This window comes from Panthera uncia, assembly GCF_023721935.1.
Source record: "Panthera uncia isolate 11264 chromosome D3 unlocalized genomic scaffold, Puncia_PCG_1.0 HiC_scaffold_8, whole genome shotgun sequence".
Classification (NCBI taxonomy): Eukaryota; Metazoa; Chordata; class Mammalia; order Carnivora; family Felidae; genus Panthera; species Panthera uncia.
The window spans coordinates 67,213,264-67,217,446 of NW_026057586.1; the positions used below are offsets into that span (position 1 = coordinate 67,213,264).

Consider the following 4,183-nt stretch of genomic DNA (forward strand, 5'->3'; position numbering starts at 1 on the left):
ATACGGGAGGCCTGGAGTCACGGCCCTCGGGACTCCAGTCTGTAATCCAAAGCCCACCGGCTCTGTGTTTCTGAGCAAGTCACTTCACCCTTCTGAGCCCCGGCATGCTTGCGAAATCAGAGTGATTTTGGTGGGTAGGTCCAAACCAGAATGGGGGCGGCCACCAACGTGGAATCCAACCCTAACCACTGACGGCGGGTCAGCCATTGCATTTCAGCAACACAGTGTGGTAGCGACCCCATGCTTCTCTCTGCTGTGCCGGGAGAGAAAATGTTACCTAACTCTTCCACTGACTCAGTCTGGAGTCTCCTCTCACTCCTGGAGAGGAGTGGTTTACTCCACGTGTGCAGGAAGGCCAAATCAGGGAGCGGCGGGAGGAGTGGAGAAGGCGGTTACGGGGGTTCTCACTGGGGACCCCTGGGAGATGGGACACAACACACCGATGAAGGGAGGGAGCTGGGGTATTGATACACCCACTCCTGGCTGTTAGTGGTTGAGGGCTTCCGGAGAGGGCGGATTCCCAGCGCCCTCCTGCCTGCCCCTCCAGAGGGCAGAGCCAGCTCCCGGGGTCAGACAAACTCCCAGACAAAGTGCTCTCGGTGCTGGCCATCGGGCAGGGCTGGTTTGCGCAGCAACTCTTCGTGCCAAGAGATACCGGCGGGGCCCCAACGATGCATGCTACACCCTCTTCCCTTCTCTGGGCGGAGAAACGCTTTCTTTATCTTCTTCGAGACCCAGCGCAGAGAAGAACTTCCGCTGTGAAGCCTTCTCCAAATCCCCCCAAGGAGAATTGGAACGCGCCTTACTTCCTGCAATTTTATCTTATCTCTATCACGCACATGGCTTTCATTCATCTCCCGGACGTCTCTTCAGAGGTAGCTACGTGCTGGGGGGGTGCGGTGCGGGTCTCTGATCGCGCGGCGCGCTCTCACTGCTCCCGAGACCGTGAGGTCTCCGCCGGGGGCGGCCGGGCCAGGTCCATCTCTGTATCCCCAGGGCTTAGCGCACAGCAAACACTCGGTTAAGTCTTGGCCGATCGGAACTTCAAGGTGAAAAGCGCATCTGATGGTACATGAAAAGCGCCCGGCTTGGTACAAAACCTGCCAAAATAAAAGTTCTGGCGAAACCGTAGTGGACGTGTGGGGACAAGGCGCGTGAGTCCCTCTGGAACACCTCCCCACACCAACGGGCGCCCGCCTCGCCCGCCCCAGGCGCTGCGGTGGACGGAGCCTGCGTCCTCTCCCGAGACCCCTGCACGGGAGCTAGCTAAAATCAGGACCCCCCCCCCCCCCCCCGGCTGCTGCTACTGCTCAAAATTAGTAGGCCTTTGCACTCCAAGATGCCAACAGGTGCCGAACGACGGTTCACGGACCAAAATAAATCGGTGGCACGGCGGGACTGAAAACTAGATGAGCCCTCTCGGTTCAGACTGTTGTCAACTTTGGGCGAGCTGTCTTCAACAAAGGGCCGAGAAGAGGATGTCCAAGCCCCTCGGGTCTGAAGGGGAATCCAGAGGTCCTGAAAACCTCCTCGGTGCCAGGCCCGGTGCCGGCAGCCTGGTTTGAATTATGCAGCCGGACGCGCACGGTGGTGCTGGGAAAACAGACGGTTTATGGTTGTGCCACTTCGCAAATGACACACGCACCTTCTTCCGGGGACTTGTCCAAAGGCTCCCAGCCAGCAGGAGGCACAACGGGCTTTGGTCCTCTGCTCCTCACCGGCTGTTCCCGGTTGGATTCCGGGAAGACCCTTACCCGGTAAGCTGAACTCCCGAAGTCGACTTTGTTCCGGTCATGTGACCTGCCCCGGGCCCTCTGATTGGGCGTAGCAAAGGGCATCGCCTACCCTAGGGCGAGCTGCTCACTGGTTGGCCAGGGACTCACGGGTCCAGCCGGGAAAGGTGAAATAGACCACTCGGATGTCTTCCGGAGGAATGCGCGACGACACAGAGCACCACGGTCACCTTCTGACTTCAGCTGGTGTCAGGGAGCTGCGGGGCCTGTCCCATTGTATCCTCAACCCATCTTTAGGCACTGAACCCCCTTTTACGGGTGAAAGTAGCCGTGGGGCGGAGGGGTCACCAGGTGACCCCAGAGACAGATGAAGACGATGTCCAGGGGGCCCAGGGTCTTTCAGGCAGTGTGGGTGTGCGCGGTTGGGGGGGCCACACCGGAAGGAGGTGACGGTCGGGGTTCCAGAGCGGCACGACCCCCGCTGCGGCTGCGGAAGTCGCCCCACCCCTCTGGAATTTCTCGTGCTTTCCAACACCAGAGCCATGTCGGCTCTACCAGGGCCCCACTGGAAATTGTTGTTGACAACAAGACAGAAAAAGCCCTCTTGGCCGCCTCAGGCCCCGGGGCCTGGTGGCTCTTCCCGGGGACAGCGCAAGGACTCTCTGTGAGCTCTGGGAGACGGGGGCGGAGCTTCGGCTGAAAGCTCTCAAGAGAGTAGATTTTAAGGCTGACTCAGTCGAACGCCATTGATCTCCCTCTGAAAGAGCCAAAACAGCAAGCAGATCCTATCTGGAGTTTCCAGTTGGGGCAGGCACCTCCTCTCAAATCCTGAATCTTCCACAGAATGACCCTGAGCAACCTCTTCACGTTCGAGCAACATGTTCGAGCATGTTCGAACCGCCTGGAACACGTTCTTCCATCGGTCACGTAGGAGAAATAAGGGTACCTTGTGTATAGGTTGTTCCAAAGAAACAAAAATACAAAATCGTCACTCAGCGAATTGGCCGCTTCTTTGAGCATTTTGCGGGATGGTCTAAAATAAACCTTGGGCCAAGGGTCAAAAATCCTGGCTTCTACTTTTTCACCCAGCCCCTGACATACTGTGTGCCTTTGGGCAAGTCCCCTGCCCTCTCTGGACCACAGTGGTCCGCAATTCCTTAGTAAAAGTGTAGCCCAGGGGCATCTGGGTGGCTCAGTCGGTTGACCGTCCGACTTTGGCTCGGGTCACAATCCCGCGGTCTGTGAGTTCGGGCCCAGCATCGGGCTCTGTGCTGATGGCTCAGAGCCTGGAGCCTGCTTCGGATTCTGTGTCTCCCTCTCTCTCTCTGCCCCTCCCCCACTTGTGTGTGTGCGCTCTCTCTCTCTCTCTCTTTCAGAAATAAGTGAACTCCAAAAAAAAAAAAAAAAAGCGTAGCCCATATTCATTCATCCAGCCCTACTATGAACTGGATCCCGCACTCATCGTGGGAGGTGCAGATGTGAACGAGGCAGAGAAGTGGGCTGTGGCACCTGGGAAGGCTTCCTGGAAGAAGAGGCATCTAGCTGACTTTCTCTCTTAGGAGGGAGCAAGAGTCTCAAAAGAAAGGGAGTCCACCTCCAGGGTTCTCGCGGGTCTGTTTGTCAAATGGCTCATCGAGTCCAAACACAGGAGCGCTCACATCTGCACGGGCATGTGCCCACAGACAGACACACACCCACAAGAAGACAGGGCGCTACAGGCCCAGAGACGAGGTCTCCGGAAGAAGAGGCTTGATTTGAGAGAAAACGGGAAGCAACGCCAAACGGTCCAGCCTCCCTCAGCAGCCCCGTCGTTTCTCCACACTTGGTGAAGATGAGATGAGACGGTGGAGGGCGGGGAGGCGTGTAAAGTTCCGGCTATTTCCTGAGACATCCTTCCCAGAGCCCCAGCGGCTTGGACCGAGTGGAGTTATCTCCTCCCTGGCTGGGAGGGGGCTAGTTGGGAGCCAAAAACACCAAGATATGGGGAAGAAGCATGAAGAACTATACAAACAAGCCAGGCGTGTGGCCTCAGGCCAACAGGAGTGGAGCCAGTAGCCCCAGCCCGGCCCGGCCCACCCCGTATGCGGACTGGTCCCCCCACTATTGGCCATAGAGGCGATGGGGGTCCCACTTTGGGATCTGAGCCCTGCTTCTCGAGTGAGCCTGGGGTGGGGGGGGGGGGTGGCTGGTGCATGAATCTGAGAAGCAGGAGACTGATGTCTGTCTCTCTCTCCCTCCTTCCCTCCTCTCCCCCCTCCCTCCCTCCCTTCTTTTCCTCCCCGCATGCTCAGGTCCCCCCAACATACAGGACTATGAATCTGCCTTTATACCTACGTCTCAGCATCCGTCATTGCCTCCGTCTCTGTCTCACCTTCCCTGTCCCCGTGTGTGTGTCTCCAGCGTCTGCCTCTGGGGGTTGGAATCTATTTCCCCCCCAAGCAACTAGAGGG

At 57.9% G+C, this 4,183-nt stretch overlaps 1 long non-coding RNA gene across 1 annotated transcript; it reads right to left on the bottom strand.

Annotated features, from left to right (window-relative positions):
* Positions 1 to 802: 802 nt before the first annotated feature.
* Positions 803 to 1,738, bottom strand: LOC125913934 (uncharacterized). Its single transcript, XR_007455159.1, has 2 exons — positions 1,646 to 1,738; positions 803 to 1,100 (listed from the first exon to the last, which is right to left on the bottom strand). It is a non-coding gene; the product is annotated as an uncharacterized LOC125913934 (long non-coding RNA).
* Between the last annotated feature and the right edge of the window lie 2,445 nt (positions 1,739 to 4,183).